The sequence below is a fragment of the Lipotes vexillifer genome, unplaced genomic scaffold, assembly GCF_000442215.2.
Source record: "Lipotes vexillifer unplaced genomic scaffold, Lipotes_vexillifer_v1.1 scaffold380, whole genome shotgun sequence".
NCBI lineage: Eukaryota > Metazoa > Chordata > Mammalia > Artiodactyla > Lipotidae > Lipotes > Lipotes vexillifer.
In genome coordinates, this window is record NW_006779049.1 from 687036 (window position 1) to 700750 (window position 13715).

The 13715-nt window shown below is 36.6% G+C and overlaps 1 pseudogene; it reads left to right on the top strand.

The window, feature by feature from the left end:
* Positions 1–3589: 3589 nt before the first annotated feature.
* Positions 3590–4117, top strand: LOC103089684 (nucleolar protein 56 pseudogene; annotated as a pseudogene).
* The last annotated feature ends 9598 nt before the right edge of the window (positions 4118–13715 follow it).

Genomic DNA, 13715 nt, shown 5'->3' on the forward strand with positions numbered 1-13715 from the left:
TAAATATACTGGGTACTTCATATTTTGCTTTATATAAATAAATGTATTTTATATATATATATATATTAGGATCTCAAGTTTATGGCCAGTTCCCAGCAATAAAAATAACACTATATATTATAGACAAAGTTTTAAAACCATGTTAGATACTATTTAGAAGAGATTCACATTCCTCCTAAAAAAAATCCATTTAATGTAGAGGACTTGAGAAAGTTGCCACAATAAAAATATGAATATTAATATATAGTTAAAGCTATAGATAGATATGATGGATAGAAAGAGAGACAGAAAGTCAGAGAGACAGAGATGTCTCTTAGGCTACATCTGTCCATCACCACAGCTTTCTAATATCAGCATGGACTATGGATAAGAAAAAAACCTGCAGTTTTTCGAGTCATTATGTGCCAAGCATATTGTTCTTCTATGACCTATTTTCCTCACAATAACTCTATGAAGTAGATTTCATAATTGCTGGTTTGTGTGTTTAGTTTTATATAAGAAATAAGACACAAAAAAACAAAATGTCCTATTTCACAAGCTAATAAAAATGTAGTTCAAGCTCTGGTGTCCAGGCTAGTTTGCCTCCAAAGCACATAATTATTTTTCTTATACCATGATTTCTTTTCCTACACTGATTCATTTTCTACTTGGAATTGCTTTATATTCAACAATCTCTGTCTGCACTTTCCTTAGAGATCAGGTCTCACTTACAATTCTAAATGCTCCACTGCCTGCCATTGATCTGATTCTTTGACTTGAACCCTGAAGAATACTCTTGAATCTATATTGTTACCAGGTCTCAAGTCAAATCCAAACAGATGCACAGCCCACATAAGTTCAGGCATCTTTTTCATGAACACTAGTATAAACATCTTTTAACTGAAAAGCATTCTTATTTTAAAACACCTACATCATTTTCTGGAAGGCCTCTAGTAAAGAGTGTGCCTTAGAACCAGTACACAGAAATTTAGTTTCCATCAACAGAAGTCCCTTCCCAGTCATAACTCCCTCTCCTAGAGCCTCGTCTATTTGCCCTATTTCCTTCTCAGGTATTAGATGTCCTGTCTCAGTTTGCCATCCATTTTATTTTTCTTAATATAACTAATAACTGTATCATTTATGGTTATAAATTCAATAAGGGATGGATCTCACACACACAAAATGATGTAACCAATTATTATAAATAGAAAACATTTTTCTAATTGTCACAAGCTTTTAGGGTGACAGGCAAAGAGGTGCCTGTCTAGGGTCCAGGCAAAGAGGGTGTAATCATACATTTTCCAGAAGGAATTTAAGTCCTCCTTTTTTAAGAGGACGCCATTGATAGAACATGAGTTGGGTGTATAGTTTTCAGGGTCTTTCCTCTCCATCCAGTTTTAAGAGAATCCTTTTAGATTCAACATCTTAGAACACCATGTAAAAGTACACAAGAGTCACTATCTTTCTGATGCATCATCCCCAAGCGGCATTTATATTTATGAATTCTTAGCCTGTAGACTTATCTTACAGAATTGTATACCCTAAATATTCTTTTAAGAATGAGGGCAAAACATAAACATATTTACAATAGATCAAAGTTAAAGTTTACTACCAATGGAATTTCACTAAAGAAAGCTAGACATTAAGAGTAGCAAATAGTAAATGAATAAGATATAAAGCTAGACAAAAATGTTCCAGAAACTAAAATGCTGGACATAAATAGCATGTATTTAAGGAGACTGATGAAATAAAAATTAAGTAACTTAAGGTGTTTGAGTTATTAATATGTACAAAATTTCAAGTATGTTAAAAATTCAAGTGTAACTAATAAAAAAAGGAAATTAAACAAACAGGATTTAGAGTAGTAGTATATTATTTTCAAACCAAAATTTAGATAACAGATGAAGAAAAACTAAAACTTATTAAAAATAAACAGTAAGCAAAAGACACAGAATAGCCAAAACAATATTAAAGGAGAATATAGTTGGAGACTGACACAACCCAATTTCAAAACTTACTATAAAGCTATATTCATCAAAACAATGTGGTATTGGTTAAAGAAAAGATAAATATATCAATGAAACAGAGAGCCTAGAATAAATCTAGTCCACTGATCTTTGACAAAGGAGCAACAGCAATAAAATGGAGAAAAAAAATCTCTTCAAAAATGATGCTTGAAAAACTGAAAATTCTCATGCAAAAAAAAAAAAAATCTAGACACAAACCTTATACATTTCACAAAAATCAACTCAAAATACATGCTAGATGTAAGTTAAAACTACAAAACTCCTAGAAGATAACATAAATTCTATTTGACCTTGTGTACAGGGGTGACTTTTTAGTTACAACACCAAAGGCAGGATCCATGAAAGAAAGAATTGATAAGTTGTACTTCATTAAAATTAAAAACTTCTGCTCTATGAAAGACACTGACTGGGAATGAAAATAAGAAGTCACAGACTGGGAGAAAATATTTGCAAAAGATACATCTGATATGGACTGTTATCTAAAATATACAAAGAACTCTTAAAACTAAGTAAGAAAATGAACATGATTAAAAAACAGGCAAAGGACTCGAACAGACACCTCACCAAAGAAGATATAAAGATGAAAATAAGCATATGAAAAGATGTTCTACATCACATGTCACCAGGGAAACATATTTTTTTTAAAAAAAGATACCCCTTACTGACAACACCAAATGTCAGCAACAGGAATGCTCATTCATAACTGGTAGGAATGCAAAATGGTATAGCCACTTTGAAAGACAGATTGGCAGTTTCCTGCAGAACTAAATATGCTTTTACTGTAAAACCCAGCAATTTCACTCCTTGGTATTTACCCAAAGGAGTTGAAAACACATCCACACAAAAACCTGCAAACTGATGTTCATAGCAGCTTTATTCAACGTTGCCAATACTTGGAAGCAATCAATATGCCCTCAGTCAGTGAACAGATAAACAAACTGTGGTACATCCAGTCAATGGAATATTATTCAGTGCTAAAAAGAAAGGAGTTATTAAATCATGAAAAGACATGGAAGAAAGCTAAATGCATATTACTAATAAAAGAAGCCACTCTGAAAAGGCTACATACTGTATGATTCCAACTATATAACATTCTGGAAAAATGAAACTATGGAGATAGTAAAAGATCAGTGGTTATGGAGGAGCGAGGGATGAATAGGCAGAGAAAAGAGGGTTTTTATGTTAGTGAAGCTATTCTGTATGATATTATAATAGTAGGTACATGCCATTGTACATTTATCCAACCTCATAGAATTGTACTGTCAAGAGTGAACCCTGAAAGTCCTGGTGTCTGAGTGATTCCCTGGGCCCAACACAGGGACCAACTTTCCAGAGCCCTGAAGACAAGGGGTAACACCCCAAAATATGGACTCATTTTCCACTCTACCTTCATTGGCCGAGCAGCTGCCAAGAACAAAGGCTGCATCTCCCGATACCTGGCAAACAAATTCAGTATTGCCTCACGAATTGATTGCTTCTCTGAGGTACCTTCCAGTGTATTTGGGGAGAAGCTTCGAGAACAAGTTGAGGAGAGGCTGTCCTTCTATGAGACTGGACAGATTCCATGAAAGAATCTGGATGTCATGAAGGAGGCAATGGTTCAGGCAGAGGAAGCGGCTGCTAAGATTACTAGGAAGCTGGAGAAACAGGAGAAGAAACGCTTGAAGAAGGAAAAGAAAAGGCTGGCTGCGATTGCCCTGGCGTCTTCAGAAAACAGCAGTAGCACCCCAGAGGAATGTGAGGAGACAAGTGAAAGACCCAAAAAGAAGAAAAAGCAAAAGCTCCAGGAGGCTCCTCAGGAGAATGGAATGGAAGACCCATCTGTCTCCTCCAAACCCAAAAACAAGAAATCTTTTTCCAAGGAGGAGCTGGTTAGTGATCTTGAAGAGACAGCTGGCAGTGGAAGTCTTACCAAGAGGAAGAAATCTTTCCTCAAAGAGGAGCCAGATAGTGACCCTGAAGAGTCAGGAAACAAGAGGGTCCCCAAGAAAAAGAGGAAATTCTCTTCCAAGGAGGAGCCTCTCAGCAGTGGACCTGAAGAGGCTGCTGCCAGCAAGAACAGCAGCTCCAAGAAAAAGAAAAAGCTCTGAAAGCTATCCCAGGAAAATTAGAATGGACATTTCCCTAGTAGGGCATAACTTACAGAGATATTTCCCAACCCATCTCCTATAGCCCAATAAAAATAAAAACAAATTCATGAGTCAAAAAAAAAAAAAGAGTGAACCCTAATGTAAACTATGGATTATGGGTGACAATGAAATTTCAATGTTGATTCATCAATTATAACAAATGTAACAGTCTGGAGGTTGATAGTGGGGGAGATGGTAGGGGAGCCTGGGGTGAGGGGACAGAGAATATATGGAAACTCTCTGTATTTTCCACTTAAATTTCTTTGAACCTAAAACTTCTGTAAAAATAGTCTATTAAAAAATAAAAAGCAGAAAAGGGAGAAAGAGAGCACAGAAAAAGCATAACAGAGAAAGATAAAGCTTGTATTATATTAAAATATCTAAATGATTAAGACATCAAAATAAATGTAAACGTACTGAACTTATCAGTTGACAGATAATGTAAGAATAGAATAAAAAAGGAAAATCAAATAATTTTTAAAAGAGACTCACCAAAATTTAAGGATAATAATAATAAATGTTAAAGCATTGAAAAACTTGGGAATAAAGACAAAACGTTAACTCACCAGGATGTGCTGAAAAGAAATATCTTCAAATTAAAGATATTGTATTAGTTTTCTATACTGTGTAACAAATTACCATAAACTTAGTTGGTTAAATAACACTCATTTATTATCTTCCAGCTTTTGAGTATAAGGAGTTTGGGCCCTGCTTATCTGGGTCCTGTTTCAGGTCTAATAAGGCTGCAAGCTGGGTGTCCTCTGGGACAGTGGTCTCACCTGAGTCTTGTGGGATTCTTCTGAGCTCATGTAGTTCTTGGTACAATTTCCTTGTAGCTATAGAATTTATTGCAGGTAGCTTCCTCAAAGACAGCAGTGAAGAGAGAAAGTCTTGTTTCAAGTCCCCCACCTCTACACCCTCTATTAAAGGGCTTAACTGATTAGGTCAAGCCTACCCAGAAAAATCTTCCTTTTGTTTAACTCAAAGTCAACTGATTAGGGACCTTGATTACATCTTCAAAATAATCTCACCTTGCTATATAGTATATGATTTATAGGAGAACTTTACAAAAATTTCAAGGAACAAATCATTTCAATCTTATGAAAATATTTGTGAATATAATAGTATTTTATATTAGAAAATCTATTGATGTATCTCATCAGATTAATCAGCTAAAGGAGGAAACCATATGATCATCTCAAAAGATACAATAAAATGTGTGATATTAGGTAATACCCATTCGAATCAATGCAAGTCCAGTTTTTTCAGGACCTTGAAAAGTTGATTCTACATTTTACCTAGAAGTGGAAAACTCAAGAATAGCTGTCACTCTTTTTTTTTTTTTTTGCGGTACCTGGGCCTCTCACTGTTGTGGCCTCTCCCGTTGCGGAGCACAGGCTCCGGATGCACAGGCTCAGTGGCCGTAGCTAACGGCCCCAGCCGCCCCGCGGCATGTGGGATCCTCCCAGACCCAGGCACAAACCCGTGTCCCCTGCATCGGAAGGTGGACTCTCAACAACTGCACCACCAGGGAAGCCTGCTAAGTCATTCTTGAAGAAAATATGTTAAGTATATGTGTTGGGATAAGAGAGGGTTGATCTACCTGATATCAAAACTATATATATATTATAGAGATATAGTGATTAAAACACTGTGGTTTAATGCAGGAATAAATTTACTCATGAAATGAATATAGAGTCCAGATATAAATTCATGCAAATATGGAAATTTGAAGTATGACCAAAGTAGCATTACAATTCACTGGGAAAATACTGGACAATTCAATAAATGGAATTAAGCTATTTTATTACTGACATGAACATAGTAGACTAACTCAATAGCTGTCCTTATTGCCTCCTAGTGTACCTTCTGTACCACAGCATCTAGAAAGCTAAAATACCAAACTTCATAAACTCTTGCAGCTAAGGTCTTAATGTGATTCATTTTTACCAAACAGTTGGTTTACATGAGATTTAAATTCAGAACCAAATGAGGTACAGAGGAAATATTTGCATTCATGGCATTGAATATGCTGATATGTCTGTGGACCAAACAGCTCATGGGCAGCCACCTTATTCCTAGAGTTTGGCTAAGGTGGTACTGCCCTGGAGCCAACATTTGTCACAGAAGCTTCTTATTCTATTACTTCCTGATTGTAACAGAGGTAGCTATTTCCTCAGTTAGCTATTTATGCGTTGGTTTGTTGAGAATTATCTTGGAAGCCCATCCTAGAGCCTCTTCCTCCAACCCACCCAGGAGTTTTGGATGCACATAATTCACTGTATTACATCTCTTTTTTCTTAACATAGTATGCTGACAAAGAAATCATGATCCATACAATTTTGTAAATGTGACCATATGCAGTTGGATTCCTACCTCACGATACATTAAAGAAATTCCATAGAGATGAAGAGCTTAAATGTGAAAGGCAAATATTGTATAAGCATTAGAAAGAAACATAGGATAGATCCTTTATGTCCTCAAGTGGCAGTTTTTTTTTTTTAAAGAAAACACAAGTATTAACCATAAGAGAAAAGATTGATGAATTTACATTAAAGTTAAGAACTTCATGCTGTATAAAAAATAAATTAATTAAATTGAATTTTAAAAAAAGAACTTCAGTTCATTAAAACAAACAGCAACAACAACAAAAGAGTAGAATGTAAAACAAAAAAGTAAAATGTAGAGTAAAATGTAAAACAAAAACTAGGAGAAAATGTTTGAAAAACATAAATAAAAAGGAAAAATTATCTAGTTTATGTTTAAAACACCTTTTTGAAATGTGAGTAAAAGGCATTTCACAGAAAACACAAATGACCAATATACATATGAAAATATGTCTAATTCATTTAGCAATTAATAAAATGCTAATTCAAATCACAGTGATTGTACCATTTTACACATAGTATATGGTTCAGACTTTAAAATCTGATATTATTTGTTGGCAAGGGTATAAAGCAAGGGAAACACTTAAATACTATTAGTAGCATAAAATGTTTGCTGGAAGGAAAGGCTAGAAATAGGAAATGAAAGAGAAAAATGTATTAAGAACCACAGTGTGAGAACTGTGTATATTCAGTGGGAGTTCTGAAAATGGGTTGATTGAAGAAGGCTTATTAACAAGGGAAAATTGAACTAATGGATGGCTTCCAAACTGTAGTGCATCAGCATGCCCTCATGTACTGGAGGAAAAATGAAACCAGTTGATATATTTTGTAAGGATAATTAGAATTCAGGAACTCAGGATGAGAAAAGAAAAAGGAAAGTGAAGCTGAGCACACATGTTTTTATAATGTTGCATTCTGGAAAATGAAGGAAGCTGAAGCAAAAGAGAAAATCATGCCTCCCAATCACATTGCCATCCCAACAGGATTGGAGAGAAGTGACCTTTGAGCAGGAATTAGAATCATCAGCATCCTGAAATATTCTGATAAGATTTCATGTTAAGTGGAGGAGCTATTGTCAGACTATGAGGGTTTTGACCCATTACATTTAACTTGGGGAGGGGTGTCAAGTAGAGCAACAAATTTGGCTAAAGCTATTTCTATTTTCCATGCCCCATTCTACATCTACAAACCCACATCATGCATCAAATTTCATAAATTTTGAAATTTGAAATTTGAATTGGGTAATTTTGGTGAGTCTACCAATGATTTAAATGCTGTAATATTTGCATTCAAAACTGGCAATGTACAGTATAAAGAAGAATGATAAAATTCATGAAAATAATTTAAAATTTTAATTTTAAATAACAAATTAAAAACTTGAGAACAAGTTAAAAGAAAGAACATGAAAAAGCTTTCATGAGAAAGCTTTATAGGTTATTTCCTTTAATGACACTTTTTCTTGCTTTTTGAACAAAGGGTTCCACATTTACCTGTTTCACTGGACTGTGCAAATTATATGGCCAAAGCCAGTTTTCTATAAAAGGTTCTAGGTATACACCATTAACTGCAGCATGCCTCAGAACTCACAGCAGCTAAGGAGAAGAGGTATGGCAATTGCTAAATGGCAACAGCATCTACTCCAGTCAGCTCCTTGCCCTACACAGATGAATCTACTTGCTTCACAAATTAAGTTCACTTCAAGAAGACAGAATCTCAAGGATGATGGTTGATCACAATTTCTGGAAAAATTTATCAGAGAACAAATGGTGAGGCAAACTACACCTCTTGATGCTGCAGTTCGCTTAGAGGCTTTAACTGATACTCATCATCTTCCTCTCCATCTCTCATTTTTGATTGCCCTCCCTTTCAGGTAGCATTTCTTTTCTAAGTAGTCAGCTGGATTGACCCAGACCTCTACTTTGAGTCATCAGAACAAGAAGTTAAATATCATATAAACACTTTGTAGGTTGCTGTAAAAGTGGCACTTAGAGGGAACTCAAAATTGACTAGAGATGGACCTGTAGACTCGGTGGACCTGCTTTAACACAGACCTGGGCCAGGACTCCATTCATTACCCCATTCTCATGCATCAATAATCTAAGAGGTGTGCCAAGATAATGTTATATTTTTTATAGAGTATTCAGTTTTTTAATTAATTTATTTATTTGGCTGTGGTGGGTCTTCATTGCTGCGCGCGGGCTTTCTCTAGTTGCGGCGAGCGGGGGCTGCTCTTTGTTGTGGTGCGAGAGCTTCTCATTGCGGTGGCTTCTCTTGTTGTGGAGCACGGGCTCTAGGTTCACGGGCTTCAGTAGTTGTGGCATGTGGGCTCAGTAGTTATGGCTTGTGGGCTCTAGAGCACAGGCTCAGTAGCTGTGGCTCACCATCTTAGTTGCTCCGTGGCATGTGGGATCTTCCCAGACCAGGGATCAAACCCGTGTCCCCTGCATTGGCAAGAGGATTCTTAACCACTGTGCCACCAGGGAAGTCCTGCCATGATAACGGTATGCTTCTGTCTTTGATGTAAATTCAGAGTCTGTATTTGAAAACCTTTGAAAGGTCCAGACTTTTTCTTTTCCTCAGAGAATGTTTACCTGAATAAATGGACATAGGTCCCTTTGGAGAACAACCGGGAGATTCCTACTATACATACTGTTCCTTCCTCAAGGGGGTCCCAATCACTCCATTAACTAATGAATTCCAGGGGTGAAAACTTGCTTAATGCTGGAACCTGGGAAAGGGATAATGATCCTTCCATAGGGGCTGGCTGACCTAAGCCTTCTGTTCATCCATTCTTGAAAACCTTTAATTGGGCAGTACCCTTGTGGGCTGGCCATATTTTCATTAAGATAAGTGTTCAGATAACAGTGAATAAAAACACAGGACACCAGTTCAATTTGAATTTCAGATAAATAATGAGAATGCTTTTAGTATAAACATATTCCATGTAATATTTGGGGCATACTTATACTAAAATATCAAGCATCTTTCATCTGAAATTTAAATTTAACTGCGTTTTTTGTATTTTATCTGGCAATTCTCTAGGAAAACCATAGTTTGTTAGCAATTGTTATAGATCCCCACCAGTAATATCACCCTGCCTGACATTTAGAAATTGATGGCCATTAGGATGATTATGCCTATCTTACTTCCAAATGTTAAATGTTGTTTCCCAGCCTTTCCCATTTTGGGAGTCAGTGATCACAGTTATTGGCCAGAATCTCCTAACATAAGCCCCAGCCTACAGAGCCTCTTAGTGTCACTGTTGTCCCCCCTTGACTTATATATCCCTTACTGCCTTGACAAATGGAGGGTCTTTCCAAGAAACATATCCAGCTGGTAGGTCTTCTGGTCTTACATAATTAATTCACTCTAATATGCCTACCTTCCTGAGTAGTTTTACCCCTTTCTCTATGGTCTTTCAGGCAGTTCTGGCATTTCTACTTCATATAATTCTGGCTGTTGTCCACCCTCCCAACCCCTTGCCCTCCAGTTTCTAAGACACATTACAGTACTGAATTAGAACTAGTCTTTCCCTCTTTGCTGCACTGGCCAGAGAGTTAAGTCTTGTTTGGAGAAAGTGTCCCCATATCACAAACACTACCATATCCAGATTTATGTTCTACCCCTGTTGATGAAATACCACCAACATGTTCTCCCAGGCGTACTCTCCCAGTTCTCATCAATAAAACAGTAAAATTCCATAGTTTATAATCCTCATCCTATAATCCTTCTCTTCTCTTCTCTCTAAGCTTTTCACCAGTTAGTCCATGCTGAAATTTGTCCCTAAGTTATTTTTTGGTTGCCTATGCAAGAAGCTGGAACATCCTGACTAGGAAAGCATTATTTTGTAAGGCACCTCACTGCTTCGAGCCTTCTGAAAGAACTACTGGTGAAGGAAAAGGAAGGTGGGGAGGGAGCTGCTACCCTCTGACATGAGGGAGTGGGCCACATCTAGAAGCCCAGAGTGTCAAGGGAATCTGGGTTTTCAGTGTTCTCGAGGGCATTTATTCAGATATCTCCATTTTCAGTCTCAGTCCTACTTCTTCCCTATCAGGCATAGGAGACTTGCTGGAGCTGAAAATTCAACTCTTTCTGGAGTTTTAGAATTCTTAAGTGTAGCTCCTAAGACTGTTCCTCAGTATGATCAGCCCTCTAGCTACAGGAGATCAATATTTCTTTAAATGTGGTCATTGAGGCTTCTGATTTTCACATTTTGTATTAAACTGGTGACTAATGATCAACTCTCTTGAAAGCATCATTTGTGCTCAGCAATACTATGCAGTTTTGCTGTCCTTATCATTAGTATGTCCCCTGCTCTTTTCCAGTGCCAGAGTTATCGCTGTTGCATGAACCAGTGCATCTTCTTCCATCTCCATCCTTTCCCAGTTCACTGGGGTAAATTCTTAATGACCAACTGCTACAGAATGCTAAGAACAATTAATATTCCACCTACCTTCAATGACAGTTTGCTCATTGTTAGGTAGCTGGCTGATGAGCCATCTTTAGAATCAACTCTTTAGTGTTCTTCCCAGGACCACTGCTGGTACCAACTCTTCAAGATTAGGCACCACAGAAGGAGAGCCAGAGTCAGGGATTCAGGTGCATGAGATTAATTAAGGCAACTCATATCAAGAAAACCTATGAATGAGGCAAGCAAAATAGGGAAAGGGAAGGAACTGAGCAAGAGAATAGTCCCACACAAATTCTAGCCTTGATCCAACTTGTGAGCATGCTTTGCAGTATAAATCATGTTGAAGAGTCATCCTCTTGTGGCAGGGCAAGTAGACCATAGTGCCCCATATCAGTGTGTCACTGACTGCATCTGTCCCAAGCGTAAGCTGTTAACACAGCCCCTCACAGCTGGGTTGATGGGTATACTAGCTGGTAAAGTGGGTACAGACAGGACATCAGCTGCAGATACTATAGTTGCTTTATACAATAAATTATAACTACATTTATACTTTAATTTATATATATATATTTTTTTGTTTGTTTTTGTTTTGTTTTTTGTGGTACGTGGGCCTCTCACTGCTGTGGCCTCTCCAACTGTGGAGCACAGGCTCCGGACGCGCAGGCTCAGCAGCCACGGCCCACGGGCCCAGCCGCTCCACGGCATGTGGGATCCTCCCGGACCGGGGCACAAACCCGCATCCCCCGCATCGGCAGGCGGACTCCCAACCGCTGTGCCACCAGGGAAGCCCTAATTTATATTTTGAATGATTATCCTTACACACAAAATATGTTTACTATACCTACTTTTGCATAATACTTTTTCTCTGTGTAAATCTTTTTTTTTTTTAATCTAAGTGCCAGTTCTGCTTATCCTGACTTCTAGATTGCACAAAATATTTTTTTCACCCACTAGTATTATCAATCTAAGATATATAGGTTGATAATACATAGCTGCTTACCTTTCAGCTGCTTCCTTTGTTCAAGAGGACAGAGTCTGGCCCTAATTAGGTTCTATCTCATCTAATATTTATCCTGGGGTCTATTTAAACTCTCACTTTCTATGTTATGCTTTAGACCAGTTATTTATTCATTTTTATTTTTTCTGCATATCAGTGGCATATTTTCTGTTGGCTACCATTCTGATCCCTGTTTACTAGTCCACATCTATAGGTTATTTGTATGAATCTAATCTAATTTAATTGCTTTCTCCAACTCTAAGGTAAATAGTAAACACTCCCTGCCAATGCTTTTAAACCAAGAGGGGAACATAGGCTGTAGAATAAGTGAAACAGACATTCTTCATACCTTGTTCTTCATGAATCATTATTCTTCTGGGAAGTAGCCTATTGTATGGCAGAATTATCTTCAGTGTAGAAGCACAATGTGCATATATTGTGCCAGCACACCCCAGCTTTATTTAAGAACCAAAGTAACTGCTAAGATTTACATATTAAATTTAGACTGAGAGACAATATCCATGAAGGAAATATTTTAAATGACAAATGATAATACTAGTAATCAGTAAAGAGAACCTAAGATAACTGATTTACTTTTGTTTGTGTTTAATTTGGCTCACTTGTAACAGTTGTTTTCACTGATATATTTCTTTATAATGCATTTTATGTAAGTCAGTAATAATCTCACTTAGCATAGTTGACTATAGTAAAAGAGAAGTCCAGTGTTATTTAACATAGTTTAAATGGCATAATATCACACATTGTAGTTAAATATTACAATTAAATTGTGTATTCAACACAATTTATCCCAATAATTTACCTTTTTATGTTGAAAATACAAAGCTGCCTGAAACATGTTGATCTCTTCATCTATTTTTTATTGTTGATTCTCTCTTCTCTTTATCTTTCTAATTGTGCATTTAATGCCATATCATAGCTCTGAAAATAGCCATTAGAAAATAAACTATGTAGAATATGTCTTTTGTGCCCCAAGCATCTGGGATATTTTTATGAGCATTTATCAAAACCATACCTTTGCAAATTAAGTTTAATGAAATCCTCAAGATGCTAGATATCTCCAATAACATAAAAGGGTATATTGGCCCAAATGAACAGAAAAAATGAAGAGTTTATTTTCTCACAATCCTCTGTTTTGCTGCTAAATGAAAAATTCTAAATTTTAATAAGATTAAGGCAAAACAAATTCTACCTATTTCTACATCAAATGAAAATATCTCCATAATACTGAGAACTTTTAAATAAAGAACTAGATGTTCAGGGGACTTCCCTGGTTGTCCAGTGGGTAAGACTCCATGGTCCCAATGCAGGGGGCCTGGGTTTGATCCCTGGTCGGGGAACTAGATCCCACATGCGGGCCACAACTAAGAAGTCCGCATGCCACAACTAAAGATCCCACGTGTGCAACTAAGACCTGGCATGGCCAAAATAAATAAATAAAATAATGAAAGAAAGAAAAGAAAGAAAGAAAGAAAGAAAGAAAGAAAGAAAGAAAGAAAGAAAGAAAGAAAGAAAGAAAGAAAGAAAGAAAAGAAAAGAAAGAAAGAGAAAGAAAAGAAAGAAAGAGAAAGAAAGAAAGGAAAGAAAGAGAGTTCCTTAAAAAAAAAAAGTAGTTAAAATCAGCCATATGATTTTAAGAATTAATATTTCCAGGGCAACTAGGTAGTTTATTCAAGGGAACCTATTACATGTGATTCAATACTATTAGACAATTCCCACCAAGAACTCTGAGAATCATTAAATATCTGAGATAATATTTCAAATTTC